Below are 19,137 nucleotides of genomic sequence, written 5' to 3' on the forward strand. Positions count from 1 at the left end.
AGTCCAGAGACAAGCAAGAAAAATGATTTAAGGTCTAGAAAACACGACATATGAATGAAGACTGAAAAAACTGGGTTTGTTTAGTCTGGAGAAGAGAAGACTGGGGGGGGACATAACAGTTTTCAAGTACATAAAAGGTTGTTGTAAGGAGGAGGGAGAAAAATTGTTCTCTTTAACCTCTGAGGATAGGACAAAAAGCAATGGGCTTAAATTGCAGCCACGGCAGTTTAGGTTGAACATTAGGAAAAACTTCCTGTCAGGGTGGTTAAGCACTAGAATAAACTGCCTAGGGAATGTTGTGGAACCTCCATCATTGGAGATTTTTTAAGAACAGTTTAGACAAACACCTGTCAGGGATGGTCTAGATCAGAGGTGGGCAAACTACGGCCCACGGGCCACGTCCGGCCCGCGGGACCCTCCTGCCCGGCCCCTGAGCTCCTGGCCCGGGAGGCTAGCCCCCGACCCCTCCCCTGCCGTTCCCCCTCTCCTGCAGCCTCAGCATGCTGCGCCGCCAGTGCAACGCTCTGGGTGGCCGGGCAGTGCAGTTACATAGCCACAGCCTGACCTAGTGCTCCAGGCAGTGCGGTAAGGGGGCAGGGAACAGGGGGTGGTGGATAGGGGTCGGGGCGATCAGAGGGCGGGGAACAGGGGGATTGGATGGGGCAGGGGTCCCAAGGGGGCAGTCAGGAAGGAGAGGAGGTTTCCTAACAGTGATTCTATTTGCTATATGTCTCAAAAACAACAAATACTGGATGTTTTGCTCCAGTGGATGTTCTCCTTTTTCTGGTACCAGGACTGTTCTATGTCTTCCCACTAATTCCAGTGATACCAGTGTTCTCAGAAAACTGAAGCAGGACATCTGTCTTCTGATCATGATAAACTCAGTATGGACCAGGCAGTTTTGGTTCTCCAACCCAATGGATCTGTCAGCCTATCTGCAAATCACCCTCCTGCTTCCTTCCCTGCCAGCATCAAGGCAAGATTCTACACCTGGACCCTGCATCATTACACCTCACAGCCTTAAAGCTGGTTGGATTGTTGGATCATATTAAAGAAGTTCTGTATTAAAATCACAAATGAGTTTGATTCCCCATAGTTTAAATTCCAGGGTATTACTAATTAAGAGGTCTCTTGGTTTTTGGTACTGGTTCTCTCCCTCTCTGTGTGAAACTTGCAAGCCCTAGTACATTCTAAGACAGAGTCTGTTCTCAAAGCAATTCTTTGTAACAACTATTCACAGAGAGAGAGACTCAAAGCAATACTCTGTAACAACAGAAACAGCACCCAGAGACTCCCTGCCCTTTTGTTGTATTCATCTTGCTTTGTTAACAATTGTGATTAAAATAGAGATAGAGGATGTATGTGGATGGATGCTTGGTGTGGATAATAACTGAATGATCAGGGAGGTGCCAGCCTAAGAATCCAGTGTCCATCGGCTGAAGAAGGCGTCAAGTGGAAACAATGAGAGGACCCCCGGAGGGCAGACTGGAATCCACCCAACAGCCTCAAGAATAGGAGAACCAAAGAACAAGATAACATCTGGCAGCACGGAGCCATCAGGAATGTGCCATCTGCTGATTGATTCAGCAACAGCATGATGAAGCAATTCCCACAGACTGGCATAGGAAGAAATTCCTATAAAAATGGACTCTAGAAAGTGAGAACTTTGGGGTCTGATTCTGCAAACCAACTTCCAGGAGCATCAGATGTGTATCTGACAAGGCCCTGCTCCCTCCTCATGTCCAGGCCACCTGGCCAGTGGCTTGGCATGAGCAACTCTAAGGCTAACTATGGTAACAACCTTGCAGAACCTGTGCGTGTGTGTGTGTGTGTGTGTGTGTATATAAATATGAAATTGAATGGAATGTTATAGCTATAACTAACTGCTTACTATGATTCTTTCTGTATTCACAATAAATGTGGCATTTTGCCTTTTCCCCTTTAATAAGATCCTGCTGGTTTTTATTTTATTGGTATAACAGGATTACTTGAACTTCTCTCGTATCAACAGCCATCACCTAACTAGCCGACATAAAGAGAGCAAGTGGCGTTACTCCACAACAGGGATCCCACAAGGCCGAGCTTCTATAAAGTTACCCTGTTGTATTTCCACTGTGAGCTCTTGACTCCTGCATATACTGCAGTAAAATCCTACTCATTCACCATACAAAATGAAAAGGGAAGGGAAAGTTGAACAGCCAATAGGAAAAATATATTGATACACAATGAATGATCTCTAGACTCCTATTGCCACCTATAAGATTAAAAACATTACACCCCATAATACTATGGGTTCTCATCAGGGCCAGCTCCAGGCACCAGCGTTCCAAGCAGGTGCTTGGGACAGCAGTTAGAAAGGGGCGGCAGTTTGGCGGCAGCTTCTCCCCTTTGCTGGCCGCGGCGGCAAATGGGCGGCAACTTCCTTTTGCCGTCTACGGCGGCAGTTTTTTTCACTGCTTGGGGTGGAAAAAACTGTCTAGCCGGCCCTGGTTCTCATGTACCCCATCACCTTTTGGGAGCAGCCTCAGCCTGCAATTCCTTACACATAAGAGACCCTTCCAAACACCCACTTACACCAGCCTGAATTTGGCTTATCACCATGTATATGTGCTGCCACAGATTGAAGATAAAGGAAGGAAATTCTGGCTTTTATTAATGCCATTCCCAAAATGGCTGAAGAGGTTTCTTGTAAGTCATCAAAAGGTGCTCTCTATTCCTACAGAAAGAGGCTTTTCCTGTGTACCTGGCTAGTGCATTGGAGTTCCAAGTGCTGTCCAGAGCGGTCACAATGGAGCACTCTGGGATAGCTTCCGGAGGCCAATACCGTCAATTTGCGTCCACACTACCCCAAATTCGACCCAGCAAGGTTGATTTTAGCGCTACTCCCCTCGTCGGGGAGGAGTACAGAAGTCGATTTTAAGAGCCCTTTAGGTAGACGGAACAGGGTTGCTTGTGTGGACGCAGTCATTTTTAAATTGACCTAACACGGCTAAATTCGACCTAACCCCGTAGTGTAGACCAGGCCTAAGATACAGCCTTTCCTATCCATCCATTCCGCTAAAACTCTAATCCAGTCCTTCATCATATCCTGTCCCAACCTACTGCATCATCATCTTCTGGACTTTACAAGTGCACTCTTGCCCTATTTACATCAATTCAAACCACTGCTACAACGATCATGTTCCTAGCTCGTTGCTCTTGCCATGTCGCAGCTCTCTTGCAGCCCTCAGCTGGCTCCCTTTCTTCATTGCATCAAACCAGTAATTTTCACTTTCAAGGCACTTTGAGGTGTAGCTTTACCCTAACCATCATCATTTCTCATTTCTGTTAGGATGTTATTTCCAGCCTCCACTCTCAGTGATACCCGCCTTCATCATCCACTTGTAAAATTTTCAAACAAGTACCTTTGTGATTTCTACCATGCTGCCCCTCACAAATGGGAGGAGCTCCCATAAACATCCACAAAGCCATCTCATTGTTCTCCGTCAAATTTCTCCTCCTTTGCTGTGATGGCTACAAAAAGCTTGGCAACAGCTAGGCAGCTAGTATGTTGAGACCTCTCCCTGTCGTGCTAACCAATACTGTCTCATTATGTCCTTGTGCTCCTTAATTTGTCTGTATCCACCTGTTGTCTCTTGGCTTATACTTTAGTTTGTAAGCTTGTTAGGGCAGACATCATCTTTCTGTAATGTGTTTCAACAGTGCCTAGCATAGTCCTGGTCCATGAACAGGGCTTTTAGACACTACTGCAATACAAATAATTAATAATAAATAATAAATTCAGAAGTAGTTCATTAGAGAGACAAAGTGGGTGAGGTAGTATCTTTTACTGGACCAACTTCTGGTCTTTCTCACCAACAGAAGTTGGTCCAATAAAAGATATTTCTTCATCCACCTTCTTTCTAATATCCTGGGACCGACACGGCTACAACAACACTGCATACAAGTAATTCATTATTATTTATACAGCACTGTACTATATATATGGTACTTTACAAATAGGTCACCCATGTACAGGATAACCATACAAGAACAAGGATGTGTAGAGACACTATCTGTAGGATACGGGCAATGGAAATATTCACAGGAGAAACATGTATTAAGCAGGGAGCCTGTGTATTCTGAAATTCTACAGCCCTTATCTGGAATTAGCTATAGGATCTACCCTTTGCTGTAGAATCTAAACTCTTATTTAAAACAATTGGTTTCTAGACTTTATGGTTGGAGAAAAACTATGAAACGTGATGAAACCAATGCAGTAAAATCTGTGAACAGCCTCAAACAAAAGTTCAGAGAGAGATGTATTATTAATCTTATTGGGGTGGTAACTCTGAAACCTAAAGATAAGTTAAAATGTCATCATTCTTAACTATTTCATTGTTCATTTTAGCAAAAACATCCACCTAATGTAATCAGCAATCCCAAACTCCTTTGCTTTCAGAGATCTCAAAATTGTCCCCTACCCAACTGTCAAAACCCCCCACATTCCTGCTGACAATTTCTAATGCAGTTACGTGTTGTCCAGGGCCGGATTAAGACCTTTAGAGACGCTAAGCGCTGAAAAGATTATGGTGCCCCCACATATGTAATTAAAAATAAAAACAATACTATACTGTAAAATAAAATTTTATTTTTCGAAATGACACAAAACATGTATGCTGAAATTAAAATAGGTTCTTTCTAGATTTTCTGATATCCAGAATTTTGCAAAGTTCATCTAAGCTGACTCGATGAAGCATGTCCGCTTCCATACACAATAGGGAAAGTGAATCAAGTCTGTCCTGACACATTGTTGTTCTCTAAGGGTTTTTTATTCTTTTCAGCTGAGAAAAAGAGCATTCCGCTTTGCTGGTGCCCTAAGCACGTGCTTAGTCTGCCTATTGGGTAATCCAGCCCTGGTGTTTGTCCCTACAAGACTCTGCCATACTCTAAAATTGAAAAATGCAGCAACAGTGTAAAATAAATTGAATTCAATACCAAAATAAAAAGGACTACTATACCAATTTTATTATTCATTTTCATTCACTTTTAGTTCAATAAATCCCTCCATTTTTAATGAAGCTGAGTCTACTGCAGAATTTCCTGCTTACTGCACTTGAGCTCTTCAGAAGGGCCATGCTGCAGTATTTAGGCCCATTTTGTGCAGACTAGATAGGGTCTTGGTTTTAAGGCATGATTTATAGGAATGCAAGAGGAGGTCCCTGGCACTAAAACGAAGGTAGAAGCTTCTCCAAGCATAGCAGGTAGGTGGAAAGTAACCATAAAATCAAGAGTGGGAGGAAACCAAAGGTACAATTAGGAGACAGGATTGAGACAGACATAAAAAGCAATGGGGAAGAAGGAAGAAACGAAAGAAGAGATTGGTGCAGAATCTTGAAGCAAGAACACAACTTGAAATGTAAAATAATAATAGAGGAAGCCAGTGAAGGGTGTCATATCTGGTAAAGGAACATGGACTGGCTACAGAGCTTGCTTATACACACCACATGTTCATCAGAGGATCCTTTACTGCTCTGTCAGGTATGTCTTTGGTTCGTTTAAATAAGGTGTTTTACACACAGCATCACCTAGTGACTGAACAGTATAAGACAGTTTAGCATTCCATTACATCTCCCTCTTTAAGTTCTACATTCTTGCCATTTACACTCATGCTATCTTTGAAGTTCTGTACATATCAATCTCTTAAGTGTCTCTGAATAGTACTGGTTTTCCAATTACATGTCCTGAATGTGTAACAGCTTGGTCATCTGGTTATCTATTAGTTTCAAAGACTGAATGTGGTCAATTTGGAGTTGTCGTCTTCTTGTGCTGCATCTGCCTCTGTAAAGTTTGCTCTGTTTATTGTTCTTTCTGAGGAACTGTAGCTGTCAATAGTTTTTGCTGAATTCTCCACTGTCAGTGTTGATCACATATGGTCATAGTGCTGAATTCTTTTTCTTTACCACCACTGGAGTTGTCCATCTTTTTTTCCTCCAGCCAATTTGACATGAATATGGTCACCAGGTTATAGACCCAGCGTTTCTTTAACTGAATGACATCTGTTGTAAAAGTGTTAATAAGCTCTTTTAGCCTTTTTAACCAAATTTGGCTACTCTCCATGTCTAGCCACTTTGAAGACATATCTTCATGTCTAGCCAAAGTTGGAACAGAAACTGAGTGGTCTTCCCATGAGGAGTTGTGCTGGTTTATATCCAGTAGCTGCTACTGGTATTGATCTGTAACTCAGAAGAGCAAGGAATGAATCTTCCTGATGCAAGATTTTCTTGGCTGTCTATATAGCTCTCTCAGCCTCTCCATTCACTCGTGAGTAATGTGGGCTGTAATAATATGATCACAATCATATTTCATTTGGAATTAAATTCTGCTGCAGTGAATTGTAGTTCATTATCCATCGCTAGTTGTTCTGGAATATCAAAATGAACAAAAGTACACTTTAGTTTCTTGATAACCCTGCAATGTTATGTCTTTCATGTACGTTATTTCTATATACCTGGAAAAATAGCCCACTACGACCAGATAATGATGTACTCTGAATCACAAATCTGCAGTTAGTTTCTTTGCCCTGGTCTACACTAGGAGTTTAGGTCGAATTTTGCAGCGTTAAATCGATGTAAACCTGCATCCGTCCACACGATGAAGCCCTTTTTTTCGACTTAAAGGGCTCTTAAAATCGATTTCCTTAATCCACCTCTGACAAGTGGATTAGCGCTTAAATCGGCCTTGCTGGGTCGAATTTGGGGTACTGTGGACGCAATTAGATGGTATTGGCCTCCGGGAGCTATCCCAGAGTGCTCTATTGTGACCGCTCTGGACAGCACTCTCAACTCAGATGCACTGGCCAGGTAGACAGGAAAAGGCCCGCAAACTTTTGAATTTCAATTTCCTGTTTGCATGGTCACCTGCAGCTTGCCATGCTGGCCAGAGCTCATCAGCAGAGGTGACCATGCAGTCCCAGAATCGCAAAAGAGCTCCAGCATGGACCGAACGGGAGGTACGGGATCTGATCGCTGTATGGGGAGAGGAATCTGTGCTATCAGAACTCCATTCCAGTTTTCGAAATGCCAAAACATTTGTCAAAATCTCCCAGGGCATGAAGGACAGAGGCCGTAACAGGGACCTGAAGCAATGCCGTGTGAAACTTAAGGAGCTGAGGCAAGCCTACCAGAAAACCAGAGAGGCAAATGGCCGCTCTGGGTCAGAGCCCCAAACATGCCGCTTCTATGATGAGCTGCATGCCATTTTAGGGGGTTCAGCCACCACTACCCCAGCCGTGTTGTTTGACTCCTTCAATGGAGATGGAGGCAACACAGAAGCAGGTTTTGGGGATGAGGAAGATGATGATGATGAAGTTGTAGATAGCTCACAGCAAGGAAGTGGAGAAACCGGTTTTCCCGACAGCCAGGAATTGTTTCTCACCCTGGACCTGGAGGCAGTCCCCCCTGGACCCACCCAAGGCTGCCCCCCGGACCCGCCAGGCGGAGAAGGGACCTCTGGTGAGTGTACCTTTTAAAATACTATACATGGTTTAAAAGCAAGCATGTTTAATGATTAATTTGCCCTGGCACTTGCAGCTTTCCTGGATTACTCCCAAAGCCTTTGCAAAAGGTTTCTGGGGAGGGCAGCCTTATTCCACCCACCATGGTAGGACACTTTACCACACCAGGCCAGTAGCACGTACTCGGGAATCATTGTAGAACAAAGCATTGCAGTGTATGTTTGCTGGCATTCAAACAACATCCGTTCTTTATCTCTCTGTGTTATCCTCAGGAGAACGATATCATTCATGGTCACCTGGTTGAAATAGGGTGCTTTTCTTAAGGGGACATGCAGAGGTGCCCGTTCCTGCTGGGCTGTTTGCCTGTGGCTGAACAGAAATGTTCCCCGCTGTTAGCCACGGGGCGGGGGGTGTGAGGGGCTAGCCACGTGGTGGGGGGAGGCAAAATGCGACCTTGGAACAAAAGCACATGTGCTGTGTATGTAATGTTAACAGCAAGGTTTACCGTGAAAGAGTGTAGCCATTGTTCTAGAAAATGTGTCTTTTTAAATACCACTGCCTCTTTTTTTTTTTCTCCACCAGCTGCATGTGTTTCAAGGATCACAGGATCTTCTCCTTCCCAGAGGCTAGTGAAGATTAGAAGGCGAAAAAAACGCACTCCTGATGAAATGTTCTCTGAGGTCATGGTGTCCTCCCACACTGACATAGCACAGACGAATGCGTGGAGGCAGACAATGTCAGAGTGCAGGAAAGCACAATATGACCGGGAGGAGAGGTGGTGGGCTGAAGAGAGTAAGTGGCGGGCTGAAGAGAGTAAGTGGCAGGCTGAAGAGAGGGCTGAAGCTCAAATGTGGCGGCAACGTGATGAGAGGAGGTAGGATTCAATGCTGAGGCTGCTGGAGGATCAAACCAATATGCTCCAGCGTATGGTTGAGCTGCAGGAAAGGCAGCAGGAGCACAGACTGCCGCTACAGCCCCTGTGTAACCAACCGCCCTCCTCCCCAAGTTCCATAGCCTCCTCACCCAGACGCCCAAGAACGCGGTGGGGGCGCCTCCGGCCACCCAGCCACTCCACCCCAGAGGATTGCCCAAGCAACAGAAGGCTGGCATTCAATAAGTTTTAAAGTTTTAAACTTTTAAAGTGCTGTGTGGCCTTGTCCTTCCCTCCTCCACCACCCTTCCTGGTGCTTCTCTCCTCCACCCCCTCCCCCCTTGGCTACCTTGGTAGCGATCCCCCTATTTGTGTGATGAATGAATAAAGAATGCATGAATGTGAAGCAACAATGACTTTATTGCCTCTCCAAGTGGTGATTGAAGGGAAGAGGGGAGGCTGGTTAGCTTACAGGGAAGTAGAGTGAACCAAGTCGGGGGAGGGGTTTCATCAAGGAGAAACAAACAGAACTTTCACACCGTAGCCTGGCCAGTCATGAAACTGGTTTTCAAAGCTTCTCTGATGCGCACCGCGCCCTCCTGTGCTCTTCTAACCGCCCTGGTGTCCGGCTGTGCGAAACCAGCAGCCAGGCGGTTTGCCTCAACCTCCCACCCCGCCATAAACGTCTCCCCCTTACTCTCACAGATATTATGGAGCGCACAGCAAGCAGTAATAACAGTGGGAATATTGGTTTCGTTGAGGTCTAACCGAGTCAGTAAACTGTGCCAGCACGCTTTTAAACGTTCAAATGCACATTCTACCACCATTCTGCACTTGCTCAGCCTGTAGTTGAACAGCTCCTGACTACTGTCCAGGCTGCCTGTGTATGGCTTCATGAACCATGGCATTAAGGGGTAGTCTGGGTCCCCAAGGATACAGATAGGCATTTCAGCGTCCCCAATGATTATTTTCTGGTCTGGGAATAAAGTCCCTTCTTGCAGCTTTTGAAACAGACCAGTGTTCCTGAAGATGCGAGCGTCATGTACCTTTCCCGGCCATCCCACATTGATGTTGGTGAAACGTCCCTTGTGATCCACCAGTGCTTGCAGCACTATTGAAAAGTACCCCTTGCGGTTTATGTACTCGCCGGCTTGGTGCTTCGGTGCCAAGATAGGGATATGGGTTCCGTCTATAGCCCCACCACAGTTAGGGAATCCCATTGCAGCAAAGCCATCCACTATGACCTGCACATTTCCCAGGGTCACTACGCTTAATATCAGCAGATCTTTGATTGCGTTGGCTACTTGCATCACAGCAGCCCCCACAGTAGATTTGCCCGCTTCAAATTGATTCCCGACTGACCGGTAGCTGTCTGGCGTTGGAAGCTTCCACAGGGCTATTACCACTCGCTTCTCAACTATGAGGGCTGCTCTCATCTTGGTATTCTTGTGCCTCAGGGCAGGGGAAAGCAAGTCACAAAGTTCCATAAAAATGCCCTTATGCATGCGAAAGTTTCGCAGCCACTGGGAATCGTCCCAGACCTGCAACACTATGCGGTCCCACCAGTCTGTGCTTGTTTCCCGAGCCCAGAATCGGCGTTCCACCGCATGAACCTGCCCCATTAGCACCATGATGCCCACATTGCCAGGGCCCATGCTTTGAAAGAAGTCTGTGTCCATGTCCTCATCACTCACGTTACCGCGCTGACGTCGCCTACTCGCCCGGTTTCACTTTGCCAGGTTCTGGTGCTGCATATACTGCTGGATAATGCGCGTGGTGTTTAATGTGCTCCTAATTGCCAAAGTGATCTGAGCGGGCTCCATGCTTGCCGTGGTATGGCGTCTGCACAGAAAAAAGGCGTGGAACGATTGTCTGCCGTTGCCCTGATGGAGGGAGGGGCAACTGACGACATGGCTTACAGGGTTGGCTTACAGGGAATTAAAATCAACAAAGGGGGTGGCTTTGCGAGAAACTGAATGACCCCCTCAAGGATAGAACTCAAAACCTCAAGGATAGAACTCAAAACTGGGTTTATCAGGCTGTTGATTTCACAGAGGGAAGGAGGGAGGGAGGAGAAAATGAATACAAAACAAATCTGGTCTATTTCTTGTTTTGAGCCACTTCATCTATCTTTATACATCTTGCTGGCAGCAGACTGTGCAGTACGACCACTAGCCATCTTCATCTCCTGGGTGCTTGGCAGAAGACAGTGCAGTATGACGACTAGCCATCATCTTCTGCTGGCTGGAGGTTAAAAGACAGCGCACTGCCGGTAGGACTGAATCGCCACAAGACGAAACTTAAAAGGGAAATGACCTGGCTGAGTCACTCCCATGTTTGCCCAGACGCCCGATTAAAAGAGCACCCAGGACTACGTCGATGACGGCTACCAGTCATACTGCACTGTCTGCTGCCAAAAGGCAATTAACTGCTGCTGTATAGCAATGCAGTACCACGTTTGCCAGCACCCAGGAGACATACGGTGATGGTTAGCTGAGCGGGCTCCATGCTTGCCGTGGTATGGCGTCTGCACAGGTAACTCAAGAAAAAAAGGCGCAAAACAATTGTCTGCCCTTGCTTTCACGGAGGGAGGGAGGGAGGGAATGGGGGCCTGACGAAATGTACCCAGAATCATCCGTGACAATGTTTTAGCCCCATCAGGCACTGGGATTTCTACCCAGAATTCAAATGGGCAGCGAAGACTGCAGGAACTGTGGGATAGCCACCCACAGTGCAACGCTCAGGAAGTCGACGATTGCCTCGGTACTGTGGACGCACTCCGCCGACTACATGCACTTAGAGCACTTGTGTGGGGACACACACAATCAGCTGTATAAAACCACTTTCTACAAAACCGACTTCTATAAATTCGACCTAATTTCGTAGTGTAGACATACCCTTTGTTCCAAGGTCTCTCGGGTTAAGAGCACTTGTACATTGTAGATTTGTACTGGATGTTTTTTCAAGAGTCCAAAATCCTCCACAAATTCTTCCATCCTTCTCACTATGCCAATCATGGCTGTCACACCGTGGCTGAGAAAGCTGTTAATCTTTGATTCTTTGATCACATACAAAGACAAAAGCTAGGCATTTGGAATGTAGGTTGCTTCTGTGATGAACTGGCGCATACAGTTCAGAACTGCTAGTTAGAACTGTGAGAGGTAACTTCAGCTCTGGGAGGGGTTGAAGGTGATTGTAACTCCCTTCCGAGAGGACTGTGCCATAAACTCCTAAGCCAATTTTAAAGTCAATAGTCTTGCAATCAATATTCAATTTCACTCTCCAGACAGTCTCCATGTTATCACAAGCGATAGATCCGAGAAACAATGGCTCTTGATTGTTTGTAATATGAGTCAACTTCCTGACTTTGGTATGGCTAACAGCTACAAAATGATCATATTTCATTGCAGTTATTACCACCATGTGCTTCTGGCTGACATGCATCATCTCTTGGGATCTGACTTTTTCCACATCTTGTGCACGTAGGCTGGAATTTGTCCCTCTTATCCTGGGAGTTCTCTCTCTCCTTGCCTGAAGGGTTTTATGATAAACTGTAAACAGACACTTGTGTTAAAAGTTCTTGGCTAGTTTTTCAAGTTTGTCAAGTTGCTCTAGGGTTTGCTATTTCACCAGCTCAGAATGCTTTGCTCTCTGTCTAGCTGTAGCTAGAGTTAAATCTCTTTTCAATTGTAGCTACTGTGATTATCACTACAAAAGTTTTTTTTTTCCTCCTGCTGATAATAGCCCACTTTAATTGATTGGTCTCCTTAAGAGTTGGTATGGCAACTCCCATTTTTTCATGTTCTCTGTATCTATCTATCTTCCTACTATATTTTCCACTGCATGCATCTGATGAAGTGGGCTTTAGCCCACAAAAGCTTATGCTCAAATAAATTTGTTAGTCTCTAAGGTGCTGCTCGTTCTTTCTGTGAAAAGTTTGTGTGTGTCAACCCAGTAACCAACCTCTCTGATATTTTAATATTTTGCATTCTCAAAAATCAGTTTCCAGCCAATGTATGCAGCGCTCTCATAAAACATTCAACATTTTCCCCTGGTTCTTGAATTCTCTGGTGAAAATATGCTCTTTCATAAATCACATTTCTCTGAGGTATAAAGCATGCATCGCATAGTCAGAACTTTCAAAGTCATCTTTGTGACTGTCTTCAGTAAAGTCAAAGGATTTAAAGATATGTTCTGCTGGCTTCCCCGTAGCATAAATTAAAGAAGATACCTGTATATCATCAGTTTCCTTGTGGTGCCTGGTAGCAATGCAAGATCTTGCAAATATTGTTTCTAGTCAGTCATTCTGAAGGTTTGTCAAAGTTGAAGTTCTCTGGGGGCACTGAAGAGTGGCATATTGATGAGATCCTGCAACCTTTGTTGCTTTATTCCTTTAGTTTCTATTCTTAGGCCTGGTCTACACGGGGGGGGGGGGGGCAGGGGGAAATCAAAGATACGCAACTTCAGCTACAAGAATAGCGTAGGTGAAGTCGATGTATCTTAGATCGACTTAAAATCCCCCGTCCCCCCACTCCCCCGTTGATTCCGCTTCCGCCTCTCACCCTGGTGGAGTTCCGGAGTCGACAGCAGAGCGATCAGGGATCGATGCATCGCGCCTACACTAGTCACGATACATCGATCCCCAATAGATCGATCACTACCCGCCAATCCGGCGGGTAGTGTAGACGTGGCCTTAGTTTACTCTTTACACAATGTCATGTTCCTGTGCCAGATATCGACTTGCTTATATATACCATAAGATCTTTCAATGCTGTCAGATATGAGTGAGGTTCCTTTAAATAAGGTATTTTACACACATCGCCACCTAGTGGCCAAACAGTATAATACAGTTTAGTATGCCATTACAAAGAGGGTCAATGAGGGGACAGATATGGTAGGAGTAGCAGAAGAAAGATGATCTTACCACAAACATTTTGGATTAACTGTAGAAGCAAAAGGTGAAATGCAGGGAGGTTGCAGTAACTGAGATGAAATGTAATCAAAGTTCTGTTTAAGAGATGAAATGTCTCATGTCCCATCTCAGGATGGGAGAGTGCTGGAAACCATTGTACTATAGCTAGGATGAAAAACCTTTCATAAGACACTGTGTTTAGAGGCAATATTAAGAGGGGAGTAGGCATGAACTGCACAACAGAAGATGCTTTCAGGTGTCCTTGCTGTTATACAGAAGTGAGATTTTAAAAAGAAAAAAATAATTTAGCTGCATTTTTTTCTAATTTGTTTTAAGTAGGTAGTTACTATATCAATTACATGTTTTACTCCTCCAATCCAATCTCCCAACCCCAGAATATGGCTAATGGGCCTATCAGAAAGCTGCCCCACCATCCTCAGATTTTGATTCAGTCTGGCTCTTATCCTCTCTGCATTCGGACCAGGCACTCTCCTCTTCCTTGGATGATGGTCATTGAAACCACAGGAAAAGGCGGCTGCCAGTCTCCATTGTTGTGCCCGGCTGGGTCCCAACCTGCAGCAGCCCACAGCTGCAACTGCATTGAAAGCATGGAGCATGCCTAGTGCGGAAATAACATTTGGAATTTAACTGCTAAAACCTAAGAAGTTTCTATTGAGCATATGCAAACTGCAAATTTTCAAAGGCTAATAACAAATTTCAACAGTTTTTCACAGGGATGACAAAAGGCACATCCTTGATAAAAAGGTCCCCTGCCGAATTTCAAGTCTCTGTTCTAAAGAAAGGGTGGCACTAGAGATGTTGAAGAAAGCATCACAAGAAATTTTTCACATTGACAGAACAATGTATTCTTTCCCAAGTCTCAAAAATGTCAAGCGTTTTGGCTGAAATTTAAAAAAAAGTCAGTCTGAAGCAAACAGCTGGCATGGAAAATAATCAGTCCAAACAGTTAAAGTCTGGCAAAGTTATAAGCAACTTAAAAAAAGTCTTATTATGGGATGTATGGGGCAACCTTAAGTAATGGGGCTGGCAGCCCCACCTATAATGTTTACCGTAAAAAAAAAAAAAAGAAGAAATTCATCTGAAACATTTTTTGAAGAGATCTTCTGGAACGTGAGGTATTTCCTTGGGGCACAACCTGAATTTGTGGCAAGATACAGCCTTTCAGTATGAGAGGGATTATGCCAAGCTAGATTTTCAGCTATCTAAAATTCAGTTATATTAGTATAAGGTTTGTTCTGCTCTGAAAAGTGACAGTAAAATGGTATCTGGTAGTAGTCATCACTGAAGCACTGGTCACAGAACAAACTGTTGCAAGTTTGGGACAAGATGCCTAGATAGCAAGACTGGTTGGTGGGAGGGCAGAGGAACATAGCTTTACATTCACAAAGGCTCCAAGTAGCCAAATAGTTATGCTGGAGTGTAACACTTGCCCTCAACAGAGGCTCCCTGTCATCTTTTCAGTACAATAGAACAAGGGAAACTTCAAGCAATAGCTAAGTTATCTACAAAATGTAAGCAGGCTGATTCGGTCTCCTTTCCATCTCCCATTGTTTTCTGTGTCCTTTTTTCAGCCTCTGTTCCCCCACAATTTTCCCTACCCAGTCACTTTCTTTGCTGGCAGAGCATGCTACTGACATAGTAGAGGAGTGACAGATTCACCAAGGGAAACAGAGAAGGCAGAAGAATAAAGTACATAATCTGCCTACAATGCCTCTGCAACACAGAGGTTCCCCGATGGTCAGCAGGGGAAGCTTCAGGAGTATACCTGAAACCTGGCTGAATGCATAATGATCCTGAAAGGCTATATAGCATAGGTAGAGCCCTACCAAATTCAGGGTCCATTTTGGTCAATTTCACGGTCATAGGATTTGTTAATTTTATTATTTTAGCTATTTAAATCTGAAATTTCACAGTGTTATAACTGTAGAGGCCCTGACCCAAAAGGGGGTTGTAGGATGGTCACAAGGTTATTGTAGGGGAGGAGTCTCGGTATTGCCACCCCCACCCTTACTTAGTACTGCTGCTGGTGGAAACACTGCCTTGCGAGCTGGGTGGCCGAAGAGCAGCAGCTGCTGGCCAAGAGCCCAGCTCTGAAGACAGCACCACCACCAGCAGTGGTGCAAAAGTAAGAATGGCATGGTAAGTTGTTGCTACCCTTACTTCTGCCTTCGGGGTAGACCCAAGGCTAGCAGCCGCCACTATCCAGCTGCCCAGCTCTGAAGGCAGCAGCACAGAAGATGGCATGGTATTGCCACCCTAACTTCTGTGCTGCTGTTGGCGGGGCCCTGCCTTCAGACCTGGGTTCCTGGGCAGCAGCCACTGCCCTCTGGCCACCCAGCTCTGAAGGCAGCGCAGAAGTAAGGGTGACAGTACCCTGACCCCCACTACACCTTGTAACAACCCCCCCACAAGCCCCTTTTTGGTCAGAAGCCCCAGTTTGAGAAACACTGGTCTGGTCTCCCCCATGAAATCTGTATAGTATAGGGTAAAAGTACAAGAAAGACCAGATTTCCACAGTCCGTGACACGTTTTTCACGGCCTTGAATTTGGTAGGGCCCTAAGCCTAAGTTTGAAAAGGCTGGTAAACACCAGAGTGTCATGGAAGATGCCCAACTCCTGTCAGCCCTGTGCCCTATGGCCTTAGAAGCAAGAAGTGACTATTTCCCACAGCACCAAAAGGTAAAGACTCCCCAGCCTTCCTCTCTGCTTATCTACACAGGCCCGTGACTCCTTAGTCACACCACAGAACTAATACTCACCTCACCGATCATTCCCCCCCGCCCCACTCCCTCCTCCACCCAGATACCGGCCACTGCTCCTCACACTTCCCCTGCTCCTACCCTGACTCCCAGACACACACCCCCTCCCCCTGCTGCTCCTCACACTTCTCCTGCTCCTTCCTAAACTCCCAGACACACCCCCTCCCCCCACTGCTCCTCACACTTCCCCTGCTCCTACCCCGACTCCCAGACACACACACCCCTCCCCCCACTGCTCCTACTCCAACTCCCAGACACACACCCCTCCCCACTGCTCCTCACACTTCCCCTACTCCTACCCCGACTCCCAGACACACACACCCCCTCCCCCCCTGCTCCTCACACTTCCCCTGCTCCTACCCCGACGTCCAGACACACACCCCTCCCCCCCGCTCCTCACACTTCCCCTGCTCCTACCCTGACGTCCAGACACACACCCCCTCCCCCCCGCTCCTCACACTTCCCCTGCTCCTACCCTGACGTCCAGACACACACCCCCTCCCCCGCGCTCCTCACACTTCCCCTACTCCTACCCCGACGTCCAGACACACACCCCCTCCCCCCCTGCTCCTCACACTTCCCCTACTCCTACCCCGACGTCCAGACACACACACCCCTCCCCCCACTTCCCCTACTCCTACCCCGACGTCCAGACACACACACCCTTCCCCCCTTACTCCTCACACTTCCCCTACTCCTACCCCGACGTTCAGACACACACCCCTCCCCCCACCGCTCCTCACACTTCCCCTACTCCTACCCTGACGTCCAGACACACACACCCCTCCCCCCACTTCCCCTACTCCTACCCCGACGTCCAGACACACACACCCTTCCCCCCTTACTCCTCACACTTCCCCTACTCCTACCCCGACGTTCAGACACACACCCCTCCCCCCACCGCTCCTCACACTTCCCCTACTCCTACCCCGACGTCCAGACACACACACCCCTCCCCCCCTGCTCCTCACACTTCCCCTGCTCCTACCCCGACGTCCAGACACACACCCCTCCCCCCCGCTCCTCACACTTCCCCTGCTCCTACCCCGACGTCCAGACACACACCCCTCCCCCCCGCTCCTCACACTTCCCCTGCTCCTACCCCGACGTCCAGACACACACCCCCTCTCCCCCTTGCTCCTCACACTTCCCCTGCTCCTACCCTGACTCCCAGACACACACACCCCTCCCCCCACTGCTCCTCATACTTCCCCTGCTCCTACCCAGACGTCCAGACACACACACCCCTCCCCCCACTTCCCCTGCTCCTACCTCGACGTCCAGACACACACCCCCTCCCCCCTGCTCCTCACACTTCCCCTACTCCTACCCCGACGTCCAGACACACACCCCCTCCCCCCCGCTCCTCACACTTCCCCTGCTCCTACCCTGACGTCCAGACACACACACCCCTCCCCCCACTTCCCCTACTCCTACCCCGACGTCCAGACACACACACCCTTCCCCCCTTGCTCCTCACACTTCCCCTACTCCTACCCCGACGTTCAGACACACACCCCTCCCCCCCCGCTCCTCACACTTCCCCTGCTCCTACCCCGACGTCCAGACACACACCCCTCCCCCCCGCTCCTCACACTTCCCCTGCTCCTACCCCGACGTCCAGACACACACCCCTCCCCCCCGCTCCTCACACTTCCCCTGCTCCTACCCCGACGTCCAGACACACACCCCCTCTCCCCCTTGCTCCTCACACTTCCCCTGCTCCTACCCTGACTCCCAGACACACACACCCCTCCCCCCACTGCTCCTCATACTTCCCCTGCTCCTACCCAGACGTCCAGACACACACACCCCTCCCCCCACTTCCCCTGCTCCTACCTCGACGTCCAGACACACACACCCCTCCCCCCTGCTCCTCACACTTCCCCTGCTCCTACCCTGACGTCCAGACACACGCCCCCTCTCCCCCTTGCTCCTCACACTTCCCCTGCTCCTACCCCGACTCCCAGACACACACCCCCCTCCCCCCACTGCTCCTCATACTTCCCCTGCTCCTACCCAGACGTCCAGACACACACCCCCCTCCCCCCACTTCCCCTGCTCCTACCCCGACGTCCAGACACACACACCCCTCCCCCCTGCTCCTCACACTTCCCCTGCTCCTACCCCGACGTCCAGACACACACACCCCTCCCCCCTGCTCCTCACACTTCCCCTGCTCCTACCCTGACGTCCAGACACACACCCCCTCTCCCCCTTGCTCCTCACACTTCCTCTGCTCCTACCCTGACGTCCAGACACACACTCCCTCCCCCCTTGCTCCTCACACTTCCCCTGCTCCTACCCTGACGTCCAGACACACACCCCCCTCCCCCCACTTCCCCTGCTCCTACCCCGACGTCCAGACACACACACCCCTCCCCCCTGCTCCTCACACTTCCCCTGCTCCTACCCAGACGTCCAGACACACACCCCCCTCCCCCCACTTCCCCTGCTCCTACCCCGACGTCCAGACACACACACCCCTCCCCCCTGCTCCTCACACTTCCCCTGCTCCTACCCCGACGTCCAGACACACACACCCCTCCCCCCTGCTCCTCACACTTCCCCTGCTCCTACCCTGACGTCCAGACACACACCCCCTCTCCCCCTTGCTCCTCACACTTCCTCTGCTCCTACCCTGACGTCCAGACACACACTCCCTCCCCCCTTGCTCCTCACACTTCCCCTGCTCCTACCCTGACGTCCAGACACACACTCCCTCCCCCCTTGCTCCTCACACTTCCCCTACTCTTACCCTGACGTTCAGACACACACCCCCTCCCCCCCCTGCTCCTTACACTTCTCCTGCTCCTACCCCGACGTCCAGACACACACACCCCTCCCCCCCGCTCCTCACACTTCCCCTACTCCTACCCCGACGTCCAGACACACACCCCCTCCCCCTGCTGCTCCTCACACTTCCCTGCTCCTCCCCTTCTGCCCCTCAGTTACCTCCCACTGCTCTTCGCTCTCCTCCCGCCCCGCCGTTGCCCAATCTTCGGCCCGGCCTCGTTTCCTATAAGGCCCTGGAGTGTCGCCCCGCCCCCTCCTGCCGTCGGCCCCGCCCATCACGAGG

The sequence above is a fragment of the Natator depressus genome, chromosome 5 (assembly GCF_965152275.1).
Source record: "Natator depressus isolate rNatDep1 chromosome 5, rNatDep2.hap1, whole genome shotgun sequence".
In the NCBI taxonomy this organism is placed as follows: domain Eukaryota; kingdom Metazoa; phylum Chordata; order Testudines; family Cheloniidae; genus Natator; species Natator depressus.